This window comes from Terrapene carolina, unplaced genomic scaffold, assembly GCF_002925995.2.
Source record: "Terrapene carolina triunguis isolate 2854851 unplaced genomic scaffold, T_m_triunguis-2.0 Scaffold66, whole genome shotgun sequence".
In the NCBI taxonomy this organism is placed as follows: Eukaryota; Metazoa; Chordata; order Testudines; family Emydidae; genus Terrapene; species Terrapene triunguis.
In genome coordinates, this window is record NW_020664417.1 from 13,982,882 (window position 1) to 13,998,477 (window position 15,596).

Below are 15,596 nucleotides of genomic sequence, written 5' to 3' on the forward strand. Positions count from 1 at the left end.
GAAGCAAGAGGCGGTGCGCTCAGGCCCAGGAAGGCAGAGGCGGAGCAGAGGTGAGCTGGGGCGGGGAGCGCAGGGCTGGCTCTAACTTTTTTTGCTGCCACCCCAAGCAAAAAAAAAAAGTGAGGGGGCACGTCTGGAGGAGCGAGGCGTGAGGAGGGGGCGGTGCGGCCGGAGGAGCCATGGGAGCGGCATGGCTCGGCTGGAGGAGCCAAGGGGGGGCAGCGCGGCCGGAGGAGCGAGGGGAGGCGCAGCATGGCTGCAGCACGGCCGGAGGAGCCATGCGGGGGGGCGGCACGGCCGGAGGAGCAAGGGGGGGCGCGCAGCATAGCCGCAGTGCGGCCAGAGGAGCCATGGGGAGGGGGGTGCGGCACGGCACGTCCGGAGGAGCCAAGGGGGAGGCAGCGCAGCCGGAGGAGCGAGGGGGGGGGCACAGCATGGCCACAGCGTGGCCAGAAGAGTCGGGGGGGGGGCGCGGCGCGGCCAGAGGAGCCAAGGGGGAGGCGGCGTGGCTGGAGGAGCGAGGGGGGATGCGCGCAGCGTGGCTGGAGGAGCCAAGGGGGGGCGTGGCTGGAGGAGCGAGGGGGGCCACAGCCTGGCTGGAGGAGCCAAGGTGGGGGGCCGCGGCGCAGCCGGAGGAGCCGGGGGGGGCCCGGCCGGGGGGAGCCGGGGGGGGGGGGGGGCGGCGTGGGGAGGGGCGGGGGGGGGCACAGCAGGAGGAGGAGCCAAGGGGGTGTGTGGCATGGCCGGAGGAGGAGCCAAGGGGGGCGCCTTTTTTTATGTGTTTGCTCCCCCTGCTCTTAGAACCTGGCTACGCCACTGGTGTGATCTCACCAGAGCTATGCACAGTGTCATCCTAGTGCTCTGCTTTACTAATTGCTGCCAGATATAGCACTGATGGCTTTAATTTTCTGTTCCCTATCACTGACCTTTTTCTTGATTGGTGTTTGGGATCAGATTTATTTAAGTTTGGACAACACCAAATTTTGTAATATTAATGCATCATTGTTTTCCACTTAAGCTTAGGACATGAGTAAACTGCAGTCAAACTTCCTGGCTTGTGAAATATTTAGTAGCTAAACTAAGGAAAAATAATATATACAAAATAAACTGTCTCTTTCCTTGGAAAACTTTTCTCACTGATCTGTACAGCAATCACAAATATTTGCAAAGGTAAACATGAAAACAAATGAAAGACTTGGGGAAGATATAAAAAGAACAAATTTGTCAGTTTAAAGCCCTGCATCAAACATCATGCTGTTAGCTGTCTGCATCATGCTTAAAATTTAAAGCAAGGGAACAAAACATTCGGAACAAACAGATAGTAAAGAACAAAATAGACTATAAATGGAAGACAGCTGGAGACAGCAATTCTGAAGCTATAATCTTCCTTGAGTATATCTAAAACAGAGTACTCATTTCTCCTCCTTGACACTAACAAAAAGCAACAGTGATTCCCTGAAAATGCAGAACTTGTTTTGAACTTCTGTATGAAGAATTTAGTTCTTAGTGACAATGTGAGAAAGCATTGTGCATTAAGAACCCAGTAGATAGCTGCACTTATTGTTAGAAGACTGGTAGTAAACAAAAGCATATCTGCCTCTGGGAACAAAAGTGAGGGTTTACTACCTGTTTATAACAAGAGTAATTAGTTAGGAGCTGTCATCAAAGCACAGCAGTCTTGACAAGATTATAGAAATGGCAAAATTATAATTCAGTTTCAGCATGTGTTTGCCTATAGCAAACCTGATTCTGATATCCTTTACAATCACTGTGATTTGAGTAGCATTACTCCTGGTTTATACCAAAATAAATGGATTCAGAGTCCTCGCCTGTGAATTTGAAAATCCAGCAATGTTGGTGGAAATTAGTTGAAAATAGGAACAGTGAGACGTCCCCTCCCCCAACCTTGGAATCTCAAGATTGCCAAGTACACTTACTGTGGTTCAGCATCATTTGAAAATAAAAAGGGTTGTGGAAACCCAGGCCTAAGTCACAGCCGGCAGCAGCAGGAGGGATATTGGCTGAATACAGAAGAGCAGATTCCATTCCCATAGATATGAAAATAGAAAGCAAACATGAAACTGTGGGTATGCAGATGATATAAGGCAATTCAGCTAAAAGAATAGGAGACCCTTATCTTTTAATGTGTGCAAAGAATATATCTATCAGGACGTTCTCTTACATCATCCTCTTGGTATCAGGTTTTTGTTCTCTAGATAATACCTTGTGCTGTATTAGTTACTAAACACTTGTACAAATGTGGTTTGTGTTTTTTGTTGTATCCTTTCATCCCTGTGGTGTTACACATTTTCAAAAGAATAGGCACAGGCAGTTCTCTATCTTTGGTTGCTAGAAAATCCTGAATAATCAGTCTCAGGTGAAAGAAAGGTAAAGATATTAGAAACACTACTTGTTTATGATATTGCTGCTACAACCTTTAAGGATGAGAGGATACAACCCTGTGTATACAGGACATAACCTTTTGGGTTAGATCCTTGACCTCTCCAGCAGTGCAAAGCAGCCCTAAGTCTAGATTAACTTGTCCTTTGAGGATTCCCTCTGTGGTATGGAATCCTCAGGTATCATAGCAGTTCCTATGCGACCCCACTTCTGACTTACATGTGCAGGTGTGTGCTCAGTGAAATGCAGATGTGGATCTCGCATGCCTGTACTCCGTTGATTCCCCATTTTGATATGGTGGGAAGCCACCATAAGTTAAAGTAGCTTTTGAGCTGTTCTGATTTATATTAGATGTCTGATCCAGCAGTTTGGCCTCAGGATCCACAGCTGCAAAAATGACACAAACACCACCTTTGCTCCCTTTCTCCAATCTTGCCCCAAACACAGCTCAGCCAGCCTGGAGAATCTTGCCATTGGAGTTCTTCAGAACAGTGGCATGTAATCCAAAACAAAACAGCACCTGCTTTCATTTTCACTATTATAATATATCCATACTTATATCGAAGTCCCTAATGTATGCAAGTCAATATCCACAAACATATAGCTGCAGAAATTCTTCTAACTACTGGGTGATTTTCAGATCCATTGAATTCAAATACCTGCTTTGTTTTTAACCAATAATTGCAATCTAGACCCACATATGCAATGTAGTTTACTGTGTGTGGGGCGGGGGGGGGGGAGGGGACGGACTTTGTACAAGTGAACATTCATGTATGCACAGTTACTCATTATGTGAGTTCAAATATGACCTTATATACAATGGTTTCTCTCAGATTTTGAAGGTGTAATTTAGACAGATTTGAAACTTTTGTCCCAGATCAATTGCTGTTTAGATATGCCACAACATAGCCACAAAGCCACAGATGGAGGTGTAATGGAAGGTAGGTTTGTGTCTGATATTTTTGGTTTCACTGATACACAATCCACATAGCACAAAGTGCTGCAGACTCTATTTTCTTTTACAATCTAAGAACTTAGGTCATAGCATGATTATACAGCTCCACATCTGAAGAGGCTCAACTCTATTAGGTTTTTTACCTTACCTACAAGCTAGAACAGTGGTTCTCAAACTTTTGTACTGGTGACCCCTTTCATATAGCAAGCCTCTGGGTGTGACCCCTCCTTATAAGTTAAAAACACATTTTTATATTTTTAACATCATTATAAATGATGGAGGCAAAGCAGGGTTTGGGGTGGAGGCTGACAGCTCGCGACCCCCCATCTAATAACCTTGCGACCCCCTGAGGGGTCCCGACCCCCAGTTTGAGAACCCCTGAGCTAGAATTACTATTTCCTGAACTCAGTGGTGGATAGTGAGCAAAATAATTGATGGAAATTTTCTCCCTCCCTCCACCCCCGCCCCATGATTGCAAAGCTTGTGTGCTGACCAAGGGTCCTCAAGAGTTAAAACAACCACCAATGATCTCATTCAGCTTACACCACAAAGCACAGCAGCTGCAAAAAGTTACAACTCTGATAATTCTACAGAATGCTTTCCTGTCACTATCTGCTCAAATACTGACATGTTCTTTTAGTTTGTCCTTCATTTTGTATAGTAGCTATTCAAATCCTGTAGTTGTTACTATGTCTCACTCTGTCACCACTTGTAGGTTCTCTTCTCCTTTCCAGTTTGGGGACTGTGATGCTCTGTACCTCGGGGGAACACTCTACACCCACATGTTCATCTTTATAAAATGATTGTGTGGTACCCAATGCAAAGTTTGTCATGTTGGGTGTCTTTGGAAGTTCATGATGCACTGAGCATTGTTGTTACAGTAATGTTATAGGTTATAATTTCATGTATATAGTTATGAGGCTGAAAATGTATCCTCATGGCTTAAAATAAGCCCAGGCAAAAACTCTCCAAGAGCAGAGAGGCAGTTCACACCTCATCAGAGCAGGTATGGGACAAACCCAGCCCAGCCTCACAGGAACAAAAGACGCTGGCCTAGGCAGCAAAAAAATAATCTGTTAGATTCTCGAGTGAGTCACCCCCCTTCCTTTGGTCAGTTTGGAACTGCAATGAGGTAATGCTCACCTGCCTCTGAAAGGCAGGGGAACAAAGCCAAGAGGGAAGAAAGGATATGATAAAAGGGAGAGACATTTGCCATGCTCGCTCTCTCTCTTTTCCACCTACATCTACAGACACCACACCAAGCAACTGAAGCACTCATCAAAGGGGAGAGCCTAGCTGAAGTGAAACCAGCCAGCCTGTGATGAGAAACATCTAAGTTTGTAAGGACATTGAAAGTGTTAAGATCATCTTAGAATGCGTTTTGCTTTTATTTCATTTGATCAAATCTGACTTGTTATGTTTACATTTTAAGTGATTATAAGTCAATCTTTATAGTTAATAAATCTGTTTGTTTATTCTACCTTGAGCAGTGTGTTTGGTTTGAAGCGTGTCAGAGACTCTCCTTGGGATAACAAGCCTTGTACATATCAATTTCTTTGTTAAATTGACAAACTCATATAAGCTTGCAGCGTCCAGCGGGCATAACTGGACACTGCAAGATGGAGGTTCCTAGGGTTGTGTCTGGGACCAGAGACATTGGCCAGTGTCATTTGGTTAGACAATCCAAGGAGAAGCTCACATGCCAGAGGCTGTGTGTGAACAGCCCAGGAGTGAGGGTTCTCACAGCATAACAGGGTAAGGCTGGCTCCCAGAGTCAAGGATTGGAGTAACCTAGCAGATCACCGGTCCAGATAACACCAGAGGGGAACATCACAGGGACCCAATGCCTTTACAGTACAGGGGGAGGGAGAAGAAGTTAGCCACATCTTTTCAAATTTAACATCTTTCTGGCATCATGAAGCAGGTACAACTTTGGGTTTCTGTTCAGAAAACCTCGTCACCTCTTCACAGATGTCAAAGAGAGAATTCTGCTGAGCCTGTAGTTGATTTTTGATCCTAAATGCAGGGACCAAATATCCCTCTTTTTGCCTGCCTGTCTTTGCTTTCAGTTTTCACTATTTTGGAATATCATTTGTACTCTTTAAGAATTCAATATTTCAGCAGGTAACATCTGTTGATCCTTAGTTTCCCAATAATAAATGAACTCATTATTAAAATTTGAAGGTGAGGAAGGAGAGCCAGTTTACATTTACATCCTTCCTCTGCTCCTTATGCCACCTGCTGTCAGCTCTGCTTCAACCCGCTGCTCTTTTTGTTCCCCAACCATCTGATTTCTTATCTGAGAGCACTTCTAGTTCTCACTACAAGGACCCAAAAGGTCACTTTTCAGTAAGTGGTATAGTCTGTCACCCTCAAGTTCTACCCAGGACTTGAGAAGCTCCAGCCCGCTTGAGAATTTCAGTCCACCAGGGGTAAACGTTCTCTCATTGGTTGTCTTTGCCACTTCCCCACCTACTGCGGGAAACCAGCTAATCTGGGCTGCTACAAGAAGCAGGCAGAATTCTACCCATTCCCCTTGGGAGTTACTGGGGAGGAGAAGGGGCAGTCAATACTATTCTCTCAGGAAGTGTGGGTGAGGAGGGAGAAGAAAGAGCTCAGGATGGCCTTGCTCCCTCCTTTCCCATTAGCTGTGAAAAATGGATCAGCCAACTCTGTGGGAGGAGCAGGTGGGCCAGGGCATATAGAATTAATTCGCTTGAATTTAGGGAGAAGCCGGTAGCTCCACATCATCAAACAGCTTACTCCATACATTTGATAGAGTTGGCAACAAACACTCTCACTCTCACGGCAGGCCAGGCAAATTCAGGGCATAGTTGTAAACAAAACTGCGTCTTATGTGTTGAATTCTTTGCTGGTATAAATTGCTGCAGCTTCCCTGACTTTACATGAGCCGAGAATTTGTCCTAGTATGTGCAATGAAAGCAGGCAAAGATTACTGAGAACTTCTCTTTTTTCTTCAGTTGCTGACAACATCTGAGTTGTTAAAACTATAATGCTAATGTTACCTTAAGGTACTTTTATGTGTTTACACTGCTACTGTGCTTGTATGTGAACAGATTTTGAAATTGAGACCAAAATGAAGTAAACCAGAAACAGAAGAATAAAGAAGTTGGTCCCCTTTGCTATCTACATGTAACTCTAAAGAAAAGAAAGAAATAACAGCAAAACCAAAGTGCCATTAAATACTTCAGGTGTGCAGAAATTGCCATGCTGGGCCAGATTCTCAAAAAGCAACACTTTTTCCTATTTTTAGTCACAAGTTTCTCGAAATGAATCATTAACATTGAAAGACTAAAATGAACTGAGTTTAAAAAAAAACCCTAAAATATGCCTAAGGCATTTTTTTAAAATTGGTTCTTTTCTTAACTTCCTTTTCTCTAGTATCTGGCATTATGGATGAAATAAGTCATCCTAAATTCCTAAATTCTGATAACTAAATAAGTAATAGAGAGAGATGCTACACTAGTACATTCTACTCCTACAGTTTTCATTTGCTGTTCCTCCTAGTTTATGAATCAGTCTGTGGCACTTCATTCCAAAGTTTGATTTTTGTGTGTGTGTATGTGTGTGGGAATGAGCTCTCTGAGAAATAAAACACAATAATAACCTGCTCTGCAGAAGTATTCCATTTTTATTTCATGGTAGTTGCATTATCCCAGGTGATTTCTTACAAGACATTGCAGCAAGCTTGTAATACAGCATTATTAGGTGTCACCATTATATGTTAATTTTAAAAGCAAGGTTCTTCTGAGTACTCGATTTTTTTTCCCCCTGTAGAATTATATGGATTCTTCTGCTTTGTCCACTTTTAGTTTTTAAACTCTTATTTTGTTACAAAATCAGTTTTATACTGCACAGATAGGTACAGCTCATAAAGCCTTTTTTGAAGGCTAAGGGACAAAATTCAGAGCCAATGCACAATATTTGGAAGAAAGCAGGAGAGAAGGACAAGCTTAGTCAAAAGACAACACATCAAGCAGCACAATGCCCATAGTTGGGTAGTAGTTCAGTATGGACTCAGAAGGATAACTGTAGTCTACAGTAATAAATAAAAACACTCCCTGGAACTCTTCAGATTTGGTGATCACACTTTCAATAGGTAGGATGGCTGCCAACATCACCCTTTGATATTCAACTTCTTGACTACCTTCAAGGATTACATGCACAACCAGATACCTATACATCCATGCAGAGTCACTATGGTTGTGCATTGTACAATTGTACAACTGCACTTTCAAATTGGCCTATTTGTATGAATAACTGTGGTAACTGCATGTGCAACTGTTAACAAAAATATAGACATGCAATTGTGCATGAGCATGATTAGTGGAACTGGAGTCAGAGGACCCATGTTTCCTGGAGGAATTGTTATTGATGCAACACCAGGGGAATAGGGAATGGTGGGGAGTTAGGCTGGAAGCAATTTAGCCACTGGAACAATATCAATGTAATCCCCCGGGTTTATTAAAGTGCCACTTGTTCCACTTAACTTGAATTCAGCATCACTCTTTGCAAATGAAACATGGTGGTAGTGTCTAAGCTGTGAATTCTCTGAAGTGCAACAGCTGGCAGCATGAGCTATGGAACTTGGTCTGAAGTCCCCTAGAGACCTGAATTTTTGTAGGCACAAATGTAGGCCAGCAATCTACTCAGTCAAAAGAGGATTTTGAGCTGTCAGCAGACCTGGCTGTGCAGGAGGATGACAACAGCAGTGCATGTGTTTTTGCTAGTCCATGTGGATGCCCACTTCTTTTCCAATGTGCTTCCATGTCAACTGTCTATTTCCTTGTGCAAAACAATTTTTGTGTAGGAAAAAATCATTTTTGATGTGTCAAAACTAAACGCCAGTTTTTGTTTTGTATATGTGATCTCCTTTTTTAAAAAACACTTGTAAAATACTTTGCCTTTCAAAACAGCCTCTTATGGTGAATGAAATGTTTGTCTTGTTTTTTTTTTTTTTCAACAGGACACTTCTGAAGGTGTTAGAATATGATCTAAATTTAATCTATTGAATAATATCATACAGCTACTTAAGAAGCATGAACAAAAAGGCATATAAGAAATACAAGTTTTATTTACATTCAAAATTTTAAGTAACCAGATGACAGGTCAAGGATCTGTCAATAGTTTTAAAATTCAAGAGTTTGAGAGTTTGTGAGGAAGCTCCATCTTGCTCCTTCTAATGTGATGGAATTTCTGGAAATATTTTTAATTTCTGCTAGTCTTTGAAACATACAAGTAGGCATTCTAGAAACAGAAGTTAATAGTGCAACTGCCTAACTTCATACATACAAGAACTAGTCAATAGCATAAAGGAATCATTAGGTTAGGAATTTCAAAGATCCAAATATGGTATAGAAATAGGGGAGGGAATATTATGCCTCAGATTGCAGTATGTTGTCTCTCTCCTTTCTAATGACTAGTCTGTATAAGAGAGAAATAGTCTGTTACTAGTGGGTAGAGTTGCTCCTTTATCTCAAGTCATAAAGGTCCAAGCTTTTAAATAAAAAAATAAAAATTAATGGAGATATCCTATCTCCTAGAACTGGAAGGGACCTTGAAAGGTCATCAAGTCCAGCCCCCTGCCTTCGCTAGCAGGACCAAGTACTGATTTTGCCCCCGATCCCTAAGTGGCCCCCCTTCAGGGATTGAACTCACAACCCTGGGTTTAGCAGGCCAATGCTCAAACCACTGAATGTTGTTGATTCAGTCTTTGCTTATGACATGCAGGATGATGCGGGAAGAATTCATTACACTTGTGACTATAAGTAAATATATATATCTCCAATTTTATCACATATTGTGTTGGTTCTGTTACTTCCTGCTATTTTCAATACACTCCTCTCCAACACATTCTTACATGTTACACAAGGCAAATGAAACAGATCAAAAAGGAATAAGAGAAGTATTAAGAACTCTCTAATACTCTGCAAAGGTTTAATCAGTATTGGACCTTTCATCCTGTTCCATTCAATGTTTTTCCAGGTCCATTAAATTGCAGAACTTTCAAACGATTGAAAGCCAAGACTCTTAAAGCAGATTTCAGTTATGACCACAAATCTCGCTGTCAGTGAAGTTAAAAGAGGGGGATAAATTCATGGCTAATTCAAAAACATGCCTAGAATTTGTGGGCCATTTATGGCTAGTCTTTTCATCTGACAGTTGCACCAGACATAAAGGACAAATCACATTTTGTGCCCTGTTACTAATGGACAATCTGTCAGCTGTCTAAATGCATCAGTTGACCAGGTACCGTATTCTCTTCACACCTGGATGTATTAAACAAGGAGTTCAGGAAGTTTTGTCTCTTCATTCAATCAGATTTGAACCCCAGCATAATACATTCAAAGCATAAACTATAAACTGCTGTAACACATGGGAAAATTAATTTTGGAACATAATATTTTAACCCATATCTTACCTTTTTCTAAACAAATTCTTCTGCTTGATGTTTCTCATGTGTGCTCTTTTCCCATTTAAGCTTTGAGTTTGTATGTTTTTCTCCTGGGACTTGTCACATTGCAGGTTTCACCTTCATTATGTCAAATACCGACAAGATTTGCACAGTGTACAACAATACACAATGGGTGCAGGAATCTCAATCCACATTGTGAAGACATTACCATACTGGGTACACATGCTCAACTAGATCTGGGTGGAAAACTTCAAATATTTTGAAGGAGGAAAATGCTGAAAAAAGTGTTTTATGAATTGTTTTGTGAGTCCTCCTTTTTCAAAGCAGCTCTACCTCTAATCCAATCCCTGTATATCTTGACTTTGTGCCATAATGTATAAAGGAAAATAAAGGGGATGATAGAGGATGACAGAGGCTGTCTCCCTGCATCCAAATGAGCTCCCCAAATTCAGGTGTACAGCACCCATTTTTGAAAGAAAAATAGGCATCTCTCCACAATTCCTAGAGTAACTGTAGTTTATGCACTGAAGCAACCAGGGCTACCACTTGCTCAGATTTCTCCCATAGTCACATATGAATGAGCCCTATTCTTAGCTAACGTAGGGTCTGGCTATCTGTTTATTCATCCTAACATTTTCATTGCATTTTTTGACGGCCACTGTGCAGTGAACAGAGGTTTTTAATGACCCATCCACAATAGTACCCTGGTCCAATTTCTTGACTGGCTTCTATTAATTTAGAGCCCAGAAATGTATGAGTGTTTCAAATTATCCTGCTAAATATGCATTATCTTACAATTAAACAGTGAATTTCATATACTACTATGCTGATCATTGACTTAGTTTTGTCAGTTCTTTCTAAAGCTCTTCAGGCTTCCCTATTTTTAACTGACCTAAATAATTGTGCTGTAGGCAAATTTTGCCCATTCACAACCTGCCTGTGTTTTGGGCTGTGGTTTCACTAGAGAACATCCTGCATTTACACTTCACTTTTTCACTCATTAAACCAGGCATAAGCAAGTTGTCCTTCAGTGAATGTCTTTGACAGAGAAGAAAAGCCACAGGGAAAGTGTGTGAATGATCTGTCTCCTGTATGCAGCATGCAGTTAAATATTGCCAAGTAGTATTGTACAACCTGTACCCTTTAGCCTTTTGTGATACTATCAATATCTTCTGTAAGATGCTAAAATGTAGAAGCTTTGGAGGACTTAATCTTATAACAGGGTCTGGTTGGCCATGTCACAGGTGAAACTAAGTTGATCTGATGCAAGCGCAGATCACATTTGATTTCACCCCACCACAGTCGGCTTTCTCCGTCTTTATCCGTCTTTGTTTTCTGACTAAGCATTTATACCCCATTTATCACAATAGTATCTAAGTGCCTAACAAAATTATCATCACTACACTATAGATGTCCACACAGGGTTTAGTGTCTCTGCCTACTTCCCTTGAGGCAGCGGGAGGGAATTTATTTTACTCCTTCTCCTCCTTCTCCCTTTCCCCCCTTCATTGTTGTTTGTATTGTGTCCGTGGGAAACCTAAGTTGAAGACATGAGTTTTACACTCTGTTCTGAAAGCAGTGAGATTTGTGGCCATTCTTGCCTCCTTCAGAAGTGAGTTCCATGAAATGGGCAGGCTGCTGAGAACAGTGCCGGCTCTAGGCACCAGCAAAACAAGCAGGTGCTTGGGGCGGCACATTTGCAGGGGGCAGCATTCGGGCCATCCTTTTTTTTTTTTTTTAAACTCACTTCCTCCCCTCTCACAACAACCCTGCAGAAGCAGAGCCACGGAGCAGCTGGGGATCCAGCATGGGAGCTGAGAACCCACGGGATCCTGGGAGCTGTAGTTCCTTGCCTAGCTCCCTGCCTATAGAGCCAGCCCTGGAGCAGGGAAAGAATTACATTTCCCAGCAATCTCTTGGCAGCTATCAACAGGAAAGGGAGAGGTAGGGAGTGAGGTAGCTGAGCCATGCTGCAGCTTGCTGTGAGTCGAAAGGGGTGGCACTGTGAATGGAGAACAAGTGTGCCCAAGGAGTAGAAGGCTTTGCCCCAGATATCCCCTTCAGAAGACTTTCCCTGACTGGATTAGGGATACTGGTGTGACCTCACCTTGCAGCCCCCAAAGAAGGAATTGGGTGGACTAAATGGACAGAGCCCCTCTCTATCTGAAGCCTAGCAAGGGAGGTACGTGGATCCCACTAGATTTTAAAATGAAAAGTAAGGGAGGGGAGGCTCTGGACCTGGGCAGCTGTAGATACAGTACCAGGCACTTAGGAGGATTTCCACTTCTGAGCCATGGAAGCAGAAATTGACTTTTCCTTTCCAGATTTAGCTTATATTCAGAAAGGGAATCTAGCACCTGCTTTCCAGATTTGAACACCCTCAAAATTCAGGAGTGCTCAAGCTCAATTCAGGCAGCTGTTACTTCATTTCTCCCAAATCAAATATACTGATCCACTGTAACTTGCTGTAGAAAAAGTAGGATAAAATTGAGCAAGAAATGCTTCCCAGTGGTTTTTAGGACTGGAATTGCTATTTTCAACAGCCATTGCTTTTTTTTTTTTTTAGTTTTATTTGTTTAAAAGGAAGACAGTGATATTGCATTGGCAAATTCCCCATAGAAAGAAAGAGTGGAACAAAAGAATAATAAAGGCACCTCAACTTTTCCTCATTTATGGAGGACAGTCTTATAATATGCATCCAGATATCCTCCAATCACACAAGCTGAAAATTGTTCCACTTTACTGCAGTTCTGAAACCATATGGGAACGAATCCTGTCTGTGTTCTGTGCACAGCCAAAATTCCTGCTGAATGACCTGCCCTGGGAGCGAGTTACCAGTGACCCAGGGCTGGGACAGCAGGAGGGTGCAGGTTGGGGGGAGAGCCCAGGGCTGGGGTGGCAGTGGGGTGGGGGGAGGGCACTGGTGGGGGGGAAAGCGGGGAGCCCAGCGCTGGGGTGGCAGGGGGTGTGGGTGGGAGAACCCAGGGCTGGGGCAGCAGGGGAGTGCAGGGGGGGAGCCCAGGGCTGGGGTGGGGGGCAGCCAAATTTTTTTTTCCTTGGGGCAGCAAAAAACCTAGAGTCGGCCCTGGCTGAGAAAGCTCTGTCCCCCGCTCTCACGAGTTTCACCCTTGAGGTTGACATCTTCATAGATCCTGGAAAAACGTAGCTGTCTAGAAAGATTGTCATTGTGGAGACAGAGGCCGTTTCTTCCCCTTCCCAGAAACTGAAGCACTCCAAATATCTATCCGTCCTTGACCTTTCTATCTCCCTCGTCTCTCCCCCTAGTACAAGCATGAGCAACACCAGGGCCGGTGCAAGGATATTTTGCGCCCTAGGCGAAACTTCCACCTTGCGCCCCTCCTCCTTCTTGCCTCCCCCCAGAACATCGCTTATTATAAACTTTCAAAAATGAATACTGCATAATGTGGCATTGTTCATTAGAATTAATACATGTTTGGCTTGAAAATTTATTAATTTCATTATTTAGTCTACGTTTAATGAAAATGAATGACCTTGGGTCTCCTGCACAAGACTAGAGTCCCCCCCCCATGGATCTGGAAAGGGCTGTTTTGGGGATCAGAATACAGAGCTGGGAGTCGGGATCTGTCTTCTATTCTCCACCCTGGCACCAACTCATTGGATGACTTCAGGCAAGTTACTTCCCCCGTTCTGGGCTTCAGCTCCCCCCAGCGCTAAAGTGTGAAATGGTTCCTTGCTCCTGGGTTGGAAAGTGCAATGCAGGTGGGGAGGGTGTCTGAAGGCCTGTCTTCCCCACAGGTGTGAGGCATCATGACCATCCTGGTTGCTTTACTCTGCCCCACACCAATCGCTGCTGAAGCCCCTTACTCAGAGAGCTCTGGCCCAGGGCAGAGGCATCAGTGTCATTCTGGGCCTGATTTTCAGAGATGCTGAGCACCTGCAGTCCCCCCGATGTCTGTGGTTAACTCCAGGGTTCTCAGTACTTCTGAAACTCAGGGCAATTTATTTTAAATGTTGGGCCAGGACTGAGCCTGCAAAGGCAGGTCCATATACACCCCTCAATCCACAGCAGATTTCCCATCAATAACAATACAAGCCATCAGGAGAATGATGAAGGGCAGTTGGCCCAATGCTGGGAGTGGGGAGGATATGGCCCTAATGTGGTCACTAAACTTCTACCTAGTAAACTTACTGGTGCATCTGCTGTCATTCAGTGGGAGAATAAAAATCTCTTGGGTGCTGCAGCCTGCCCAGAGTTCAGCTGCACTTAACCTGAGTTGCTCGCACACTTGCAGTGGTTGTGCACCACGCAACTGGTCACCCATGTTACATGAAAATCTGGCTCATTACTGCCGCATTTCCTAGAGCTGTTGTCCCAGGCTGGCTGTAGACTCAGGCAGACAGAACTGTGTTGGCTAGATGCCCATCACCTTTGGAAGATTTTCCTTGTAGCCATAAGGGCTCGAGACAGCTGTGTTTCTTCAATGCAAACTTGCAATGTGCTGCCACTGAATCCCAGATTAATACCTTGTGTGGGCAGGTGCAGAGCTCAGGGCTTGAAGGCCTCTGGTCTAATGGTCTGAGCCAGCGCAGAACTAGGAGCTTCGATCTCCTGTGTTCAAAGCAGGACTCCGACAATGACTCCTCGGGTGACCTTGGGCAAGTCATGTCCCTATTCTCTGCCTCAGTTTCCCCCAAAATGGGGCTCTATTTACCTGCTCCACAGGGCTGCAGGGATGGATGGGGATGAAGCCTTGGAAGGTGGCACGTGCTGAGGACAGTTACACTTTTGCAGCTCTTTAACCCTGTATCCTCTGGCAGGGCTATGATCCACCCCCGCAGGTGGACTGGCGGACACGGTCTCCTCTTCCTTTCCCCCACCCCCGCCCTCCCTTCCACCACTGCATTGCTGTCAATAGGGCCAGCTGCAGGCGGGCTGATGTCACCCGCTCTGATCTGCAGCCAGCAGCCCTTGGGCAGCAGCCGCTGCTGCGGCAGCAGGTCTGGGACTGCCAGAGCCGGAGGGAGCAGGCTAGGGAGCGATGTGGCAGCTCGGGGAGGAGGCGGCTCCAGGCTGGCGGGGGGAGCGGGTGGGCAGTGATGTGGGGCACGGCGGAGGGAGGCGGCGGGGCCCATGGTTGCAGAGTATGCCCGCAGAGTAAGGTGCTAATGCGGCTGCGAGCGGCCCATCCCCCCGCTGGAAGCAATAGTGTAAAAAAAAATTGGGGGGCACCGCTTTTTGGCGCCCCCAAATCTTGGCACCCTAGGCGGCCGCCTAGTTTCCCTAGTGGTTACACCTGCCCTGAGCAACACCAAGCAAAATATTGACTGGATGAGAAGAGTATATAGAATTAATTATCTATGGTTGCTGTATGAAAACATGCAAATACTGATATCAGTAGACTTTTTTTTTTATGAAAAATATTTGCAGCAAATTTAGTCCATTTGTGCATAAACAGAACCTGATTTCCTTTGAAACACTTCCTTAATTGTAAGCAATTGCTGGATAGTTTGGATGAATAATTTTCTGCCTATGGATATTTTGTCCAGTGTTCACTTGAACTATTTGCTGTTTTTATTAGTCACATAGTATTGTTTCTGCTTCCTGATTGAGTGACAGAAGCTTTTTAAACAGAATAGTGAAAAGCCCATGTTTACTCTCAAATTTTAGATATTTGTGCTAAAATCCATGCATCTTTTATGGGAAGTGAAAAATGCCATGAATACTTGAGAGCTGACTAAATCCTTCTGCATTATGAATAATATGACTCCATAGTTCAGTTACCCAACCTCAGTGCAAGACTCTTGGCACTATTGTAACACAGA